Source organism: Thamnophis elegans, chromosome 1 (genome assembly GCF_009769535.1).
Source record: "Thamnophis elegans isolate rThaEle1 chromosome 1, rThaEle1.pri, whole genome shotgun sequence".
NCBI lineage: Eukaryota > Metazoa > Chordata > Lepidosauria > Squamata > Colubridae > Thamnophis > Thamnophis elegans.
Window position 1 is genome coordinate 129,206,431 of NC_045541.1, and position 19,770 is coordinate 129,226,200.

The 19,770-nt window shown below is 37.5% G+C and overlaps 1 protein-coding gene across 1 annotated transcript in view; it reads right to left on the bottom strand.

Annotated features, from left to right (window-relative positions):
- Nucleotides 1-19,770, bottom strand: part of SLC25A21 (solute carrier family 25 member 21) — a 285,555-nt gene that overhangs the window by 43,910 nt on the left and 221,875 nt on the right. The window lies entirely within an intron of this gene.

A 19,770-nucleotide genomic window follows, 5' to 3' on the forward strand; every position in this document is an offset into this window, starting at 1 on the left:
TTGGCAGAGCCCACTAATTTCCAAGCCGTTCTCACTGCAATGCCAACTGGAAGTCTTAAACAGGTTTTTCTTAAGCCAACATCAGCATACTGTAAGATAGGAGTGCTTAAAGCTGCCATGCATTGGAGGAGGAGCCAATGTTGCGACGACATGGTTGTGTTGTTTCAATGCTCTGAGACCACAGCCAACATTTTTGCCACTGGGTGGTCCAAACGGACCTAAACCGTCCCGAAGAGATGGTGAACAGGAAGAATACGTCTTGCTGATCTCGGGGATATTGCAAAATCCTCGAAAGAAGCAAGAGAAGTTCTTCAAGCTGGTGAGAAAAAATCCAACTAAGGCTGACAAAGTCGGGGCAGCTCCAAAATGAAGGATATGGAAAGAGAAAGTGTTTCCAGCTGGTGAGGAATTTTTATTGTTTAAAAAAAAAGACTGCCTATAAAAACTGAAAAATCAATTTAAATTAAAGAATAGAAGAACCAAGTGGCAGAATTGAATTTGGAATAGTTTTGGACAGTGGTTATCTTACTTTTTAAATGTTATTTACATGGATCGAATCTATGCAAACCTTTTGAAATGGATGGATTAAGTTTTCTTCTTCTACCTTCTCTTTGTGACTCTCTAATTTACAGGCTAAAGTTTTCCTCTTTTATTGCTGTGGGTATTTTTCTAAATCATTTAAACATTGGACCTCTTTTTCTAATTTGATATACAAAAAAGATACAAAAAGAAACTCTTTAATAGTGTCTCCGCTCCAGAGACTGGGAGGTATTGTTGATCGGAGTTTTGTATATTCAAAACAGAACATTTTTTTTCTTTCACGGATTGGTTTGACTTGGCACCACAAGGCTTTAATGTTTGGTTACAGACTGATAAGAGCGCACAAATGTCCCTTTGAAGTATGTTTTTGACCAGAGAGAAGTGAGAGCAGCGTTCTTTGTGAATCTATGCTTTAAACTTTTGTGGATCTTTCAAGCTAGAGTAGCTGTGTTTGTCAGAATGACACAATCCCAAGTAAAAATAGAGGTCTTGACTTTACAAAATATATTTTCAGAACTACAGAAATTGTCAAATATAGTAGAGAAAAAACTGGAATACCTAGAGCATATAACAAGAAAATATGATGAAAAAATTGAAAATGTTCATCAAATGCAAAATGGGGTGATTGAAACTCAAAAAACCAAAGTGGAAAATGAATATAAAGAGACTAAACCTGCTGATATCTATGGTAATTGGTTTGTTCCTGAAAATGGAAAGAGTGAAATATAGAAAGAGGAATTAAATGGAGAGGAAATCTATTTCAAAGGTCAAGATATAGAAGAAGATAAAATTAAAGAACCTATGGGTTTAAAGAAAGAAATTCCATTAGCAAAAGTTTTGGTAACACTGCTGACAATCAAAGACAAATTGAATAAGGAAACAGAAAGAGGGCATCAAGATTATATGAGAGATCTTACAAGCAAGGAGTTGCTAAGACGAGACCATACAAAGCTGATCAAGAAGATAACTAGAGGATTGGTACCACAAATGGCAGAAGATATGAGATTGTTTTGTTATTGGAAAGATACAGGTTGATAGATGGAAGAATATAACTTAAAACTAGTTAAACTTAGTGAAATTTAGTGATAATAGATATAGTTAAAGAAATAATTGATAATGATAATAATGTATACAATGTGCAGTGTTATGATAAGTAATAATTGGATATGAATATTGAATGGTACCCATGAAAGGAAGATTAGAAATCCTTTTGGAAATATATATAAAGGTTAATAAAAAAGAATTAAGTTAGATACAGTTAAGTTTTGATTATTAGGGGGAAAATGTTATGATACAGGATATAGTCAAATAAAGGAGGGATAATTATGACAATATATATATATATATATATATATATATATATATATATGTATATGTATATGTATATGTATATGTATATGTATATGTATATGTATATGTATATGTATATGTATATGTATATGTATATGTATATGTATATGTATATGTATGAGTATAATATAAGGAAACTAGATGAAAATTGCCAACAGTGATTTGGAAAGGAGGATTAGAAAATTTGTTATTAAATATTATGGATGTTTAGCTAGAATAGGATATAAGGATTTAGTGTTATTGGACGATTTTAGAAATATTAAATGAAATGCCAGAATGTGGTTATGTATTAAATCTTAGTATATTTGATAATGAAGGATGTTTAAATAATTATAGTCAAATAAAAATGGAGGTATAAGGGTAACACGTATAAATATTTGAGTTAAAATACTTGAGTTAATATGAATTATGCTTGATGACTGTGGAAGAGATGCACAAAAACCTTTTGTAACCAACTGATACACTTTCTATAGTATGTAAAGAAGGAAGATTTTATGTGTTGTGTTTGTTTGGAAAATAAAAATAAATTCTATTAAAAAAACAAGCTGCCATGCATTAAGTATATTTAGCAACCAGAAACATTTGAACACTAGAAAAACAGAGAAATCAATTCAATATTCTTCAGTATGGAAAGGCAGTTTTCAGCAAGCCCTATCTTGTTTTAGGAACTATAGCACTGTCCAATGATAGTATAAAGAAGTCCCTCCAAAATAAGAATTACCAAAGAGGTGACATTGTTAAATTCAAGTTTCAGAATTTTCCAGGAAGTCTTCAAAGTTCTACTGAAACTTACAACTCCAGCTTTATCAGTGAACATGGATAGACAGCAAATTAAATTTAAAAATAGATGAAGTGATACAAACTGTTGACAATGATTGTGTTAAATAACATCCAACGTCCTAAGAAAGTACTTCCTATATATAGTTTATTTTTGAGACACAGGGATTTGATAATTCTGATATTTGTGGAACAACATAGCAAGCCTTGTTCTTGCCCTCTAAACCAAAGGAAAAACATAATTGGAATTAAAATCCAGCAAAGAGAACAAAAAATATTCATTAAGTTGGGATACATAATATGAACTGAATAAATATATGAATTTCAGAATCACTTTATAAAACTACATTTAACAAATGCTACAACCACAAAAATTAAAAGAAAATATTTAATGCATCTCCAGAACAAATAAACATGAAAATACTCATATATAACCAAAATAAAATATTTAATGCATCTCCAGAACAAATAAACATGAAAATACTCATATATAACCAACACCAAATGCATTTTGACCATGCACTGGTTTTCTCCAGTGGTAATTTAAAAAAAAAAACTGGTTATACAGATCTTACCTATTACTTTCTCTTGATATTAAGTACTTAGTGGAAGATTGGTACTATGGTTAAATAAATATAATTATAATATTTGGACAGAGTAACTAATTTGTTCGGAGGTTTACGGAAATAAGACTAATTAATCTTAGATTGATTTGACTCAGAAATTTCTTCTTGTTGTAGTTCAGGAGTGTCAAACTCAAGGCCTGGGGGCCAGATCCAACCCACGGGGGTGCTTAGATTTGGTCCATGAGGTCACCCTGGAAACAGTAAAGGATTGGCCAAGATGCCTCTGCCAGCAAAAACAGAGCCTGTGGCCCTCCCTAGCTCCATTTTTGCTGGGAGAGGGTGACAGGAGGTTGTTGCAGCCAGAAACATAGCTCTGGAGGTCTGCAGGTGGCCCTCGAAAGCTTCATTTTCACTGGCAGAGAGTTGCAGGCAGTGGTGGGTTTTAATTTTTTTTAGAACCTATTCTGTAGGTGTGGGAGTGGCCTGCAGTCATGTGACCAGGTAGGAGTGGCTTGGCAGTCATGTGACTGGGTTGAAGTGGCTTGGCAGTCACTGACTGGGTGGGAGTGGCCAACTTGATGTCACTCACCAGGAGATATCATGGATTGGGTAAAATGTAGTGAAGCTCACTTAACAACACTCTTGCTTAGTAACCAAAATTTTGGGCTCAATTGTAGTCATAAATCAAGGACTATCTCTGCTTTCTTCTGCATGGCAGGCTTGTCCTAGTAAACTCCTTCTCCTTTCTGGCAATTTTCCTCTCTGTTAGAGGCACAAAAATAATCCATACAATGTAAGGTTTCCTGCTGTAGCAGGGGTTTGGACTAGGTGACCTCCCAGTAGCCTTCTAGCCCTAAATTGCTGTGCTGTTTTTTTTCCCTTTCTGCTAACAAAGAAACCAGCCTGATGCTCATTCCACATTCCTGCCAGATAGAGATAATGAGATAATGACCCTAGAGAAAGTTTGGCTCCATTCACAAGCAGGGAATCAGCCAAACCCTTTTGGAAACACAAAGCCCATATTGCACAAACCCCAACACTTCAAAAACATAAAACCATATAACATATATAACCAATTTGTTGTTGAACTTTTTTCAGTTTAAAGTTATAAGCATTAAGACTTGTGGACTTCAACTCCCAGAATTCCACAGCCAGGCATGCTCAGTTCCAATTTAAAGCAACAGCATTTATTTTTCTCCTTTGTGAAAGTAGTTTCCTTCTTACTTTTCTTCTCCCTTCCCTTCCTTCCTCCCTCTTCCCCCCTCCCCTCTCCCTCAAACACACATAGACACAGAAGTTGGATTGGATTATCTCTCCTACCCCCTTCCCTCTCTCACTTTCTCTCAAACACACACACACACACAAGTTGGATTGGATACCTCTCCCAATGGCTTGAAAGCAGCTCATCTGCCATTCCCCCATTCCTCTGCTGCCTTCCCCAAACACCTCCCCATCGCAAATGCAGTGTGCTGTCCAGCTGGGAAATGCCTGCAACGCAATAAAACCCACCCACTCACCTCCTGCTGGCAGACTGGGGTGAGAAGAGAGGCAAAGAAACCGGAGTGGAACTGATCTGAGCCTTCCGAAAGAATGGGGCTGGGGGAAAGTGTGTGTATTACAGCATGGCTCTTTGCCTGGCTTCTTGCCTCCTCCTGTGTCTCCTCAGTGCTTGCTCATGCTCTCCCTCCCCAAGTGTAGTTTGATTGCAGGCGGAGCCATGTTGCCTTTTCAAACCTGTAATCAGTGAAGCTGGGCTGGATTTTTACATAGCTTTATCCGTGTGTGTGTGTGTGTGTGTGTGTGTGTGTGAAATGGATGGGGGCCTGGGGAGGTCATTCCCCTCCCTCAACACTGGTCATTCCCCCTCCCCTGACAGCTGGATAAAGCTATGTAAAAATCCAGCCGAGCTTCACTGATTACAGGTTTGAAGAGACAACATGGCTCCGCTTGCAATCAAATTACACTTTGGGAGGGAGAGCACGAGCACTGAGGAGACACAGGAGGAGGCAGGAAGCCAGGCAAAGAGCCATGCTGTAGCACACACACTTTCCCCCACAGAAGGTTCAGATCAACTATGTAAAAATCCAGCCCAGCTTCACAGATTACAGGTTTGAAAAGGCAATGTGGCTCCGCCTACAATCAAACTACACTTGGGGAGAGAGAGCATGAGTGTGCCAGGGTCCTCCCCTCCAGTCTTTGTCCAAAGCCCCATACCACACCAGGAATTCCTCCCCCCTCCGACCCATGTGTACCTTTTCCAGCTGCTTCAGAGAGGGCTTCAATGCTGCTCTTGCCTCAGGTCCTCTGAAATAGCCCCGCCTTCGCTTCCTTCTCTTTGAGAAGCGCCTTGCAAGCAGGGGCAGGGCAGGGGAGCATACTGGTATGGGGGCATGGCCACGCTGCCGTGGAATGGGTACGCAAAAGTACGGCAAATTTCTGGCACCGGTACGTCCGTAGTGGTGCGTACTGGGCAGAACCCACGTCTAGTTGCAGGAGACTGTCACAGCTGAAACTGAGCTCAGGAGCCTGTTTTCACTGGCAGAGTGCTCGGCCACCATAGGCACCCCCGACATGAGTGACGTTGAGCTGGCGATGCCCATACTGGCCTGAGGTTAAACACAACCATGATGTGCCCCTAAGTGAAATCGAGTTTGACACCCCTGTTATAGTTAGTCATAATGGAAGACTCTATTTAGTATCATATAAATGGTCTCCTCTACATGCAATAGGGCCTTTTCTTCTTGTAATCCCTTAGTCGTACAGAGAAGATTTGTTAGAAACATTGTTAGGCTTTATATATTAAATAACTATACAAAATATGCCCAAAATTTAAAGTAAAATGAATGAAGAAACCCTTTTCAGGTATTTTATGTTTACATTAACTTTTGCTTTAAACATAAATAAATCTATTTATCTCCTTAGAATATATAGAGATTTATCACAATATCTGTGCAAAAATATATAAAACATATACACTTATGCACACAGTTAGGTGCAAATGTGCTTATGCAAGGTGTTGCTTGTGAATAACAGCAATACATAATTTAAAATTTGGGATTTCCCTAAAAATAAGTATTTGTGATGCTATAAATATTTTGTTGATCCTCATTACTTGTTCAAAGGCACTAGGACCTTGAGTCAGAAAGATTCATGTGCATAAGTTATATTCTATATACTTATCCATGTGCATGTCATATTCCCCTCTGATGGCTATGCTCATGTAAGTGCCACCTGGACAAACTTTCATTGTGGGTGGGGATGATATGTACATCTGGAACTAGTCATTATTATATGTAACTAGCTGCCTGAAATCACACTGGATCATAGCCAGGATAAAAATTCCACGGATAACACATACACCCTCAATAAAATAGGACATATTTAAGAAGCTAAAGGGAATTTAAACTCTGTGAGGGGTCTGAAAGTCTTCAGCCCTTATTAATTTATAATACCATACTGACTCCTTCTGCCACCATATTTTCAGTTTTTTGATTGCAAACACGATGGCTAAAACTGTGCTGTTAATGAGGGCCATCATTCTGGTGAAATTACTATATATTATATTGGTAAAGAGCCAGAATTCATATTACATGGTGAGATCAGCCGAACTCATTAAAATAAACTAGTGCCAGAAAATGATAGTATTATTATTACAATTCTGACATAAGTACGTACTCTATTTCTGAAGGAAACAATCGCATGCTGGCAATTTGTTTATAAAAGAGTGTGTAACACAAAAGAGGGCATGTCGAGCAAGAACGGGTATCGTGAATGCAGATCCACCTATTCATTTCATTTCGCTTGGAATCCAGGGTTAAAGCTGCAACAACTCTGCAATCCTGCTAAATGTATTGCTCTTTATCTTTTTCATAGCAGAACAAGCATTCATCATGCTGGAATAACAAAGCCGTAATCTGATATATGACAAATATTAACAGCTTAATGGCTGATGTCCATTACCGATGGGACCCGCTCACTATTTAGAAAAGTTTGGCATTGAAGGATTACTGAACAAACAGAACACCTGAAAAAACTTGCATGCAAGAAGAGTCTGTCATCGGGTGTGATCGAGGACATTACCTGAGAAGGCTGGTTCTTATCTTCTGTTGGAAACGGCTGCAATTGCCAACAATCCTAAACAAAGAGCTTCTGTCAAAGAAGGGTGATACCCTGAGCTTGGCAGGCGATGCTTTGACTCCTAGGACTTCATTCCTTTTCCCCCCGATCACCTGACACCAAGCTTCAAGAGATGAGGAACAGCTCAGGCCCACCATTAACAGCAGAAAACTGGTCTCCTAATGGTTACATAGTCAAACAGAAAGCCCTGACATCAATTTCCTTGTGAATCACGGGGTGGTGTTGGTGATAATCACCCACATACAGACCTACACATACACATGGACCCATTGTAAATAAGGCTATGTGTGTTCCTCTGTGTCCACACATTTATAAGCTGCATTTAAAGGAAGCATGTCAACCAAACTTCCATTTAAACATCTTTACTATTTGCAGCAAGAAGCAGAGAAGGGCAAACATATGTCTTACCCTATTGGCGAAGCAATGTCTCTTGATGGATCCCAGGATGGGTGCTTTCTCTGTCATGGCACCTGTCCAGTGGAGTAGCCTCCCACCCCCAAAGATAGACAACAGCAACACTGTTGGCCTTCTGGGATTCCATGAAAACCTGGTTTTTTCCTCAGGCACTGGGTTCGGGGTGTTAATGAAGCTCTGACAAAGTTATGTTACGTTATTTTCTTTCTTTCTTTCTTTCTTTCTTTCTTTCTTTCTTTCTTTCTTTCTTTCTTTCGTCTGTCTGTCTGTCAAATTTATTAACTGCTCATCTCCCTCATAGGGGGGCTTTGGGTGGTTATGCTGTTGTTGAGATTTTTTGACCCACTTCTTCTATAATAGATAATGAAAATAGTTTCATTTTGGACTTGTTGCCACTCAGAGAATTAAGAGCTGGTATATGAGCTACCATATAAAATATGAGGAAGGAAGGAAGGAAGGAAGGAAGGAAGGAAGGAAGGAAGGAAGGGAGGAAGGGAGGAATGGAGGGAGGAATGGAGGGAGGGAAGAAAGGACTATATATGCATACATTGTATTATATGTGGGTATATACCATTTTTATTCATTTTGCAGTAAAAAGAATACATAATATTTTTATTTACGAATGTTACCGTGAATATAAAATAAATATAGACTAGTATAAAAAAGCGGGAAAATCAGCAGCAGTAAAAACATAGCTGTTCCTTTCGTCTTGCTTTATTTACTCTGAAGACAAATCCTAATTCTTCCTGTCAGCAGCACATGCTATCCAATGTGAGCAGTGAGGATTAGATTCTGCTCCAGGAAAACAGTAATTATAGTAAGTGCTGCAATCCTGAAAACATTTAAATATTTACTTACAATATTCCCACTGAAGCTGAAGGAACTGTTTTCTGAAATGTACAATCAGGCTACTAAATTTTGCCTTGCCAAATATTAAACTACCAGAAAATATTGATTAAATGCCCTCAAATAACTTAAAATTTTAGAATCTTAAGCATATCAATTAATAATAATAATAATTAATCAATAAAAGAGCCACCGTGGCACAGTGGTTAGAATGCAGTGCTGCAGGCTACTTCTGCTGACTGCTGGCTGTCTGCAATTTGGCAGTTCGAATCTCATCAAGCTGAAAGTTGACTAGCTTGCAATCTTGCAGTTCATCTGTTCAAATCCCACCAGGCTCAAGGTTGACTCAGCCTTCTATCCTTCCGAGGTGGGTAAAATGAGGACCCGGATTGTTGTTGGGGGCAATATGCTGACTCTGTAAACCGCTTAGAGAGGGCTGAAAGCCCTATGAAGCGGTATATAAGTCTAACTGCTATTGCTATTGCTATTTCTGAGGTGGGTAAAACGAGGACCCAAATTGTTGGGGGAAAATATGCTGACTCTGTAAATCACTTAGAGAGGGTTGTAAAGCACTCTGAAGTGGTATATAAGTCTAGTGCTATTACTATTGCTATTCCCATAACAACAATTAACAAGTATTATGGTATATGTACAAGTAGCAAGCTTTGACAAAACTCACATTTTTGCTGAATAACAAATATCTTTGATTCACAGCTACCATGATGCCAAATACTCTTCAATAGTTTATAGAAGTGGCACAAATTGTAAGAATCAATATAGGAATAGATACATTTCTTAAGAAAATGACTGTTCAAAGTTACATTTTGAAACTCATTTTGACTCTGTCAAAATGAGCATGAAATCATGCATGCTTGAGTACTGAATCGTAGCCCCATTTGACCTATTGCATAAGTAGAATTTTCTCCAACATTTAAATCCTCAAGTCCTAATGAGCAAATTCTTCATAGCAGTGTTTCACAATTAGTGATGCATTGTCATTCTCACATAGTAAACCAGACAGGAATCAAAACCAGGTAAGTTAATTCTACTTCTAATTCTAATTCTCTGTCATGTCTACATTGACAGAATTCTGGAAAAGGTGAATTTACAATCTTTTCCTCTGTCTACTGTACAGTCCCAAAAACTATGAAGGATCTTTCTTGAGAATCTCATCCCATTCGCTAATGGGGTAGTGCACTAATGCAACTGCATAGCCAGTGGCAGGCTATGCAGCCTCTTATCTGACTATTCCATTGGCAGTGTCTCTTTGCCCAGTTTTCCAAGATCTTTCCCACTTATCACTACATGCATGTACCACTGGTGACATGAAGAATTAGTCCTCGTAGGACACAGCTCCCTTTGCCAAACTGGGAAAATAGAAGAAAGTCAAGAAGAAAGGCAGAACCAATCAGTCTCCAGTCATTGAAGGTAAAGCAAAGGAACTATCCGATAAGTATCTTGGCAGATGTTTCTTGAAGTCTAAAACTGGAGCAGCTTCTGAACTTAAAGGGTCTGATTCTGGCGTGGTTTCATTTATGTACTAGGAAACTTTATTTCATTATCTGGTTGTAGCTTTTAGACTGGATTTAGAGGATGATGTTCCTATAGTGGCAAACACGGTTTTGGGCAGGTTAGTTCTCAATGTTATACAGCTGGCAATAGTATTATTATGATTCCTTTTATTTCAAATACAAAAAGGGCCAAGGTATAAAAATAATAGAGAATCACTGCTATGAAATATGCCATGAAATATATGTGTGTGTGTGTGTGTGTGTGGGTGCGCACACACCAAATCCAACTTGAACATCCAATGGAAAAACTGCTTATTTTTCATTGGAAATATTGGAAATTCAATCCAATGAATTAATTAATAATTAAACAATTAAACACTAATCATTTTCTTCCCTTTGTTCTCTTTTCAGATGCCTTTGCATAAGCTCTTTTGTACCCCAATATTTTATAGGTGTGCACACTCTATTATTTCCTCATTCTTTTTCCCTGAAAGCAACATGATACAAATGGTTTTAAACTTCTAGTTCATCTTGCCATATAAAAAGAAATTTAAAAACAACAGGCCAAACAATTTATCCTTTAAATAGTAAGAAAGAAAACAATTGCCATATGCTGGGCTATGACCGTAATAAAGATTTGATTTGATTTGAACCACAACCATAATCTTGTTAATTATATTTGTTTGCAAAAGTTTTTTAAATCATGCAAACATGTACATCTGGAAAAAAAAATATTCCTAAACAATGTTTGTGAAAATATGAGGAAGAACATATAAAATAGAAATGGTTCATTTTAGCCTGGCTTATTCAAACTAAAATCCGCTGGGAAGTTACATGACTGTCAAGGATTTATGACTAATTGGATCCACATTCAAAAACAGAAAGGGCTGTTAATTTCTTTGTATTTAGAAAAATAGTGATCAACAATGCTGATTTTTAAGTATTTTTACCTGTGAGAAATGAGATACCAGATTTTTTTTTTCAAATGCTCTACTGTTTAAGTGAAGAAAACAGAAAATTGCAAACAGAGACGTCATTTGGGGAATTCAGGCAAAGATGAAAGATTAACAGAGGCAGACACAACCATAGTGGATGCTCTTACTTTTAAAGAAAAGGGAAGAAGAAAGGAACCTTCAACCTTTTAAGAAAATTTGTTGAAAAATTGCTTTAGATGTTTTTTTTAAAATATCCAATTTCATAAAAAAATTAATAAATCAATGGCTGATAGGCAGCTAAATATAGAGGCAGAATGTCTTCTGCTACCTTAGCTACCTTAATCTAAGATCAGTTACTGCAGCCCTAATTGATTTTGGGCTTGAAGTGCTTGTGTTGGTCTTCACAATTAGCTTTTGACTCAACAGCTTCTTTTAGTGGAATCCCTGCTACACCTTCTTCCAGTGGTGGGATTCAAATAATTTAACAACTGGTTCTCTGCCTTAATGACCAGCTGGGTAGGCATGGTTTAGTGGTCATGTGACTGGGTAGGTGTGGCCAACTCAACATCACTCACATCGATGGGCGCTTCGCCTTAGCTGTTACAATGTAGTAAGGGCTAACCAGAGAGGCAGTTTCTGTAATCAGGGCAATAAAGATTAGGCTAGAAACAACAACAGAATGTTTCCTTCCTGCCTTCCTTATAGGATTAGCCCTTTAAAGTGGAAAAAAACAAAATGAGATTTCTTCCAACAACCGGTTCTCCGAACTGCTTAGAAAGTTAACAACTGGTTCTCTCTTCGTGACGTTATGAATGTTCTGAAAGACAGATTTGCAATTCTCCCTGCTCAGGATTTAGCTGTGTTTGTCTATTGTGCCCCTCATTGCAAAAAGCAAATACAGTAAGGGAGAAGTCAGGTTGGAGGCAGAGAGTTGACTGGCTCCATTTTGCATGCCATCCCATTGGCCAACTGGCTCTGATCAACTAAGTAGAACAATGGAGTACAGCGAGCAACAATGAGTCGCTTCAAGCATCAGCAGAAAATGACTGTGGAATGTAGTAGGAAGGGCAAAGCCCATGCTTGTGTGGAAACACATCACAAGAGAGCGGAATCATAATAAAGTGTCAAGTAGATTAAGACAGTAGGATTGACATTCATGATTATTTCTAGATATTTATCTCAAGAGATGTGTTACAATTATCAAGGGAAATTTTACTGTTATCATCAGAGAATATCATATGGTGGTGACAGAGAAAGCTGTGGTCCTCATCTTCTGGAACATCCTTCTTCTCTATGAGGGCTTCCTTTCTGTTTTCACATTCTCTCTTTGCTCAAGTTTCCCCTAATATTCAAAATTGTATTATTTTTATCTATAATTATTAGTAGATGCCTTTTATCAATTGTTGGTTTACTATAAGGGCTTTAACTGTGGGACATAATGATATACATCACAGAGAGCCTTCTATAGAGGTATGCGTTCTACCAAGGAGGCTAGTAGTCTTCCTATCATACTAGTTTCATTGTATAGGACAACAATGCGTCCATCAGACTTTTGGAGTTAGGTAAACAAAACCTAGCTTTGCAATTCAGTGCTATTTCTTTATTTTGCTTTTTTTTTTGCAACCCAACCCTAAATATTTTGCATGTTATTCTGAAGAAAAAACAGTTCCTATATCCTGACAGTACTATAAGCAAAAATTAGTAGAATTGGAAATCAAGGATGAAGATGTACTTGAAAGACTGTACTTGAAACAAAAAATAAAGCTGTTCGTTCATTATGCATGAAATGCTGATTAAATATCATACAAACAATGATTCCTCCCAACAAAAATAATTTACAAGCACACACATGTGGTATTATTTGAATTATAAAAGATACTGCCAAACATCTTTTCACAACTTTCAGAAATGTCAAGCCACCTTTAAACGCTTAAATTGCAGTTCATATTGCATATTTGATTTTCATATTTTGAAAGGAACAGCTTAGCCTTGCGTTCAAGAGCATTTCACATTCTCTGCCAGGTATTTCCTGTGCACATCCCATCTGAATCCCCTGGTTCTTGTAACTAATGTCTGGTAAAGAAAATCCTGTCATAATTATAGTTCTTAGCTTCACATGCAGCCATTTTCTTTTTTAAAAAATGTTTTAGCTGCATTGACAATCACATTTTACACTGATTCTTTCCAGATGAAATGATATTTTTTTCATATAATATAATAAAATGTAAAGTCAGCTGTTTTTAAGACATAAAAATGATTTATGAGACGTACTATGTTTAGTGATGCTTTTTTTTAAAGTTTTCTTTTATAGAAGAAGTAATTATGAACAGCAATCAGAACCACAATTTTTAGGAAAATGCAAATACATTGTTTATTTTAAAAAACAATATCACTACCACAGTTAACGGTGATTCTAGCCTACAATGTTTTTTTTGACTGTAGTGTGGAGAAACATGCATATTGTACTAGATTGTATATATGTGCATTTCTGCCAACTAGTTAACACTTTAGCCAGTGACTTCATTGTTAGGCGTCACAGTTATCAATTCCTTGAAATTCAACTGCACGGTTCTGAGAATTATACTTTGAGCTGCAAAGTGCAAAGTTTAGAATGTTTTGGCTTCAGTTTGAAATCTTCTGTTCATCCATAGCCCCAAGAGACAGAAACTCTTTCAAATCTGTGATCAGTGTAGATCATATGATTCATCATATGTTTCTATGGTGACAGTTAACAAGCACATTGCTGTTGGCAAATAAAAATTTGTTGGAAAAATATGGCAATTGAAAAACCAGTCTTTCCGATGCTGGAAAAAGTAATTTCATATACATTTAGGCATATGTATATGTATTTTTTATTGTGGATGCTGACAGAATTAAACAGTGTCCTTTTCTCTCCCCTACACCTCATTTGTCCTCATTTCCAATTAATCCTGTTCTCCTTTGCCCGCTCAGATATCTGGTAAACATAAATTAGCAATAGCAGTAGAAATACCAAAAGCATTTAAGTTTATATACTGCCCCATAGTGCATTACCCTCTGAGCAGCTTACAATATACAAGCATTATTTGCATAACCCTAACCCCCAAAATCTGAGTCATTATTGTACCAAGATCAGAAGGATGGAAGGCTGAGTCAACCTTGAGCTGATCAGGATCAAGCTCTAGTACGTGGGCAGAGTTTGCCTGCAGTCCTGCATTCTAAGCACAGTGTCACCAGGACTCCTTAGGTTAGTTATTTCCCTGTCGTCTTCCACTGAGAAACCAAAATATCCCAATTATGTTTCATTTTCCTTTGAATATTGTTGTTGAAATATTATTTAATATTTGTTCTTGCAATGGTAGAGGTAAAGTATAACAAATAACTAAATATTTTATGTCAAAATAATTCTATTGCTCAGGAGCTCCTGGCCCTTGCTCTTTTGGGGAATTGTGCTCTGTCCCATTAGGACTTTTTAGTTTCAGATTGTTAATAATAAAATGTTCCTTGGCATGGCGGCGTTGGAAGGCAGTGTGACAGATTTGGCGGAAAGGTATCTTTTAATCAGTAACAACAGCAGCGGTACCAATACTAATACTGCATGAAATGAAAACACTACATTTGCCAATTCCTTGGGAAAATATTACATTATGTTGCATTCCTCTCAGGACTATAGCCAGGCTTTTCTTTTCTGCCAGGATCAGCCCAATTTAGCATCAAAGGCCTGAAAAAGAGCAGGTAAGTTGTGATTTGCCTGCTCCTCTGTAACAAAAGGTGAAATGTTTTAGGAGTGATTGGGACCCACAAGGAGAGAAACTCATTATGATTTAAACCAGCTTTTCTCAACTCAGTGAGCTTCTTAGTGTTTTTCAACCTTTTTTGTGCAAAGGCACACTTTTTTCACGAAAAAAAATCACGAGGCACACCACCATTAGAAAATGTTAAAAATTTTTAACTCTGTGCCTATATTGACTATATATAAAGTAATTTTCCCACGGCACACCTTACACTATGTCACGGCACACTAGTGTGCCGCGGCACAGTGGTTGAAAAACACTGTCTTAGACTACAGTTACCAACTTCATCAGCAAAGTGGGAGTCACCACATTGTAAAAGGCCAGCTTAGACAATTGACCTACAGTGACCTTTAAAGGAAAAGTTTGTATTTAAGTTTGTTAACCCTACACTTCTTTCCTGCTTCTGCTAGTTTTTTAAAAAATCCTTCTTCAGTTTTGTAAGTTGAGAGCCTCTGCTAGAAAATTGAGAAATACACGCTTTTATATAAAAATAAATAAATACAAGCCCATCTTCCGATTGCTGCAATTTAAATCATGAAAGAAACATCTGGGAGAATAGGTAACTTTAAAAACCAAGAAAATACCAAACTAATACTGGGAGGGTAATGTGTGTACATTGTAACCCAAGAGTTTATTCACAGCAGGCAGGAGGTACCTAGGAAAAAAAATGATGGTGAGGTATACGTGGACTGAGATGGGAAACCAAATTAGTAACATATGTACACAACCTCCCGGACATATCACTGTTTAATTTAGCCAAAGAAAACAAATAAAAGCACTTTGTGTATGAAAGCTGGACATTTCTTCCTATTCACCCAATATCTGCAGGTAGGATCTTACATGTAACATGTGAATCTAGACCTAAGGGCAACCAGTAGATGATACCAAACAGATTTCACTGTCACTTGGCTTCCATCTAGTGGCCGTCCAGATTGCTGAAATCAAAATATCCCTGGCCTTTACAGCTGTTTTAATCACAGCTCCTGTGAATGCTCACAGCAACGATGCACAGTATATTCACCATTGTACTTCCCAATGGCATCTTTGGCTACCTGCTTGTTGAAAACAAGTGCCGACTTTGTTGGCGCTAACCTTCCTTTGAAAATATCTCTCTTGCAAAGCTCTATTTACTTCACACTTTCCTCTGATATAACAATTACATTTCAAAATATCTATTAGGCAGCCAGACTTTAGGGAGACAAGGAGGGATTTTCTGATTCTTTCATTCTACTGAAAACTATTTATTTTCAGTTGGCACACATATTTTGGAAGTTTCAGTATTTCTATTTTTAGCTGGCACACCTATCTTGGAAGTTACAGTATTTTATATAGATTTTCCTTTGTGGGAAATACTATACATTCCATGATCTCAACTTAACTTTAATTGATCCTTTTGGGGGTGGGGGTGGTATACCTCAATAGATCAAAACAAACAGGATATACACTATGGTGGTGAAAAGCATGTAAACTCCATAAATCTGCAATATTTGCATCTTTCTCTTCTGCAAACTTATGGAAAGGTTAACTGTATATGCCACTTTGTCAGAGATTCTACTTGTCTTTCAATCTTTGGCTTACAAAGTGGGCAACATGTGGACCCTAAGTTACATGTGGCCCCCAGAAATTGAACTGATAATTTTTGGCAATAAACTGCTAAAAACAATGTGCATTTTCTCATTTTTAGCAAAAAAAAAAATCAACTTGGAAAGGTTATATGTGTTCTATTTAACTCAACAGAAAGGAAAATTAAATCCACATATCAAAAAATAAATAACAACAAAACCAGAAAAATGCAGCTCTAATTGATGATATTACCAGGCCATTACTTATTTGACCTCAGCTGCCCAATATATGTGTATATACATGTGCATATAGCCATATACGTGAATATTGCATATATGTTACAGTCAACTCTACAGCCCTATCCCTGGTGGCTCAAAATGTGCTGTCACTACCCTCTTGCAATGCCTGCAGGCTATAAAGGCCTGGATGGGAGGACAACATACTTCAGCTGAATCCTGGCAAGGCAGAATGGCTTTGGGTGCATGGAGCTTTGAGATCTGGGACTCCAACATCTTTAGTTCTCAACGGGTTGGCACTACCTCTGACAGACCAGTGTGCAACTCTCCTGGATTTGTGACTCTTGCACCAAGAGTGGGTGGCATTTGCAACTTTGAGTACCTTTGGACAACTTTGTTGTTTGTCAGTTATGCCCTTTCCTGGATCAGGAGTCCCTGTACCAGTCACTCAAGCACTGGTCATCTCATGCTTGACTATTGCAATAATTCCGAATGCTTTGAAGAGCATTCGGAATTACAGCTGGTGCAGAGTGCAGCAGCACTATCAGTCTTTGAGGTCCTAAGAATGGCACATGTTACACGGCTGTTCTGTAAGCTGCATGGGCTGCCAGTTTGGATCCAATTCAAAGTGTTACCTACCCTTTGTGGCATGTGTCCAGGTAATCTGTGGAAATGTCTCACTCTAAGAGGATTAGCCTGCCCACAGCCATGCCAGCAGAAGAGGCATGTTACAGATTTTGCCTGTCAAGGAAATTTTGACTGGCAGGGACCAATAGTAGATCTCACTTCTCATTCTACTCCTTCCCTCCCCATCTTTTAGTCATAATTTGTAATTTGTATTTTTATTGCAGTTGGATATACGTGTCTGTATAGTTTTATTGCTTTTACTGTCATAAGTTGCCCAGAGATGTCTTGCGGTAAGAGGGCAGGAAACAAATTAATTAATGAATTAAATAAATAAACAAACCATCAAAAGTCTACCTGTCCTTGTAAATCTTACCCCAATAATTTAGTTGCTAGTATGATAAATCAGTGTACTGGAATATAGCAGTCAAACGGCTCTAATAGAACCATTTTGGGATCATTTAATGGGCCTATATGTTTTTGTTTATTTTTCCTAGCTACATTTCCTCACATTTTTTGTGAGGAAAACTGCTTTTGAACATCTTCCTTCCCCACTCCTCCAAAAGTATACATTAGAAAAGGTTTGTTTGTCAACATGGAAAGAGGGCCCTTAAAAAAAGTATGACACTGATGAACGTGGAAAAGAATATAAGAGCATTTCCTGAATTCTTTATTTTCCCAATTCTTCAGGCATCTAGTTTTTTTGTACACTGCCTGGAGTCCCGCTTTGAGGGAGATGGGTCATTCAGAAACATGCAAAATTAATAAATTATCTCCTATTTTTCTTCTGAAAAATACTGTATGCATTCGCTTATCTTATAGATTGTATTTGCTTTAGATTGCTACTTTCTTGCAAATATTTTTTTTCTCCAATTTTTAAATCACAACAATAAGATTTACTAGACTAATAAGACAGAGTTAATTGCTTGAGGCATTCAGAATTGAATAAGAAATTGAACCTGGTTTTCTCAAGTCCAATATTCCTATCCTGTTTTTCTCACACTGGTGAAGCTTAGGAGTGTTGGACTTAAATTCCTGGAATTCTCTGCCACTATGGTCAATGGCCATGGCATGCAGTAGCTAAGTGGCTAAGATGCTGAGCTTGTCGATCAGTAGTTCAGCGGTTCGAATCTCTAGCGCTGCGTAACAGAGTGAACTCCCATTACTTGTCCCAGCTTCTGCCAACCTATCAGTTTGAAAGCACATAAAAATGCAAGTAGAAAAATAGGGACCAACTTTGGTGAAAAAGTAACAGCTTTCTGTGTGCCTTTGGTGTGTAGTCATGCTGGCTGACATGACCACGGAGATGTCTTCGGACAGCGCTGGCTCTTTGGCTTTGAAATGGAGATGAGCACCACCCCCTAGAGTTGGGAACAACTAGCACATATGTGCAAGGGAAACCTTTACCTTTATGGTCAATGGTTCAATACAATGTCCTTAAATATTTCCTTCCATTGCAAAATAAAATAAAATGACAAAGCAGACTATTTCTAAATCTGAAAATCTGCTTGGAGGATGAACTGGAATTTTTTTGGAGACATTATTAAGAGTGAGCCTAGAACTTAGCATGGGCATTCCCAGAGTGGGAGCAAGAGGAGTAAATAACAATGCATATCTATGTAACTATGGCATTTGCAGGAAGACATCACCATGAGCTTGTTGTCATTTCGATGTCTTTCTTGTTTGTTATGGATGCCATACAACATTCTACTTCAAACCTGCATGACCAGATTTTTCAAGGTACTTCCCTCAAAGCAGAAGGATTTGCTTGTTTGAATGTGACAGGCTCATTGCTCTGAAAGCAGTTGATTGGACTTTACTTTTAAAATAATGGTAATATTGCTGAAAATAAAATAAAAAAACACCAAAAACTGTTGGTGAAACTTTAGTAAACCAGTTAGCATTTGCTACTTGAAACCATGTTTATGAACATAATAGGTGAAACATGGATGAATTTAGCTTTCCCGAGTTTTAATCATTCTTTACTCTTTCTAAATGATTATCAGAAAAATACATCAAAATGATCTCAACATTTATTTATAGCATCTGACCATGCTAAAAAGATTTTCTTTGTTCAATACTTTGACTAATTCTCAGTTTCAAGCTTTGACTATAATAAATATCAGATTCTGTTTATGTTTGCTATAAACTTGTCAATCCTCAATAAACAGATGTACCCCACTGGCTAGCTTTGCTGTCAAAGAACTGCCAAAGTGCACACCAGCTCTTAAATTAAATGCTATCAAATCTAGAGAGGTTCAACTTTAAAAGTCCTATTTGGAGCAACTAATCTAACACTTAGCCTTGCTACTGAGGATGGATATTATGTCATCTACCGAAAAGTTCTAAAGGAATTTTACAAACCGTCTGCCTCACTTTAACAAAAAGCTAATGTGACCTTTAATACGCTGTTAGACACAGCCTGACTCTAGCGAGTCTCAATTAAATTTTATGTTTTATGGCTCCCATTTTCTTGTAATACATGGACAAAGTTCAAG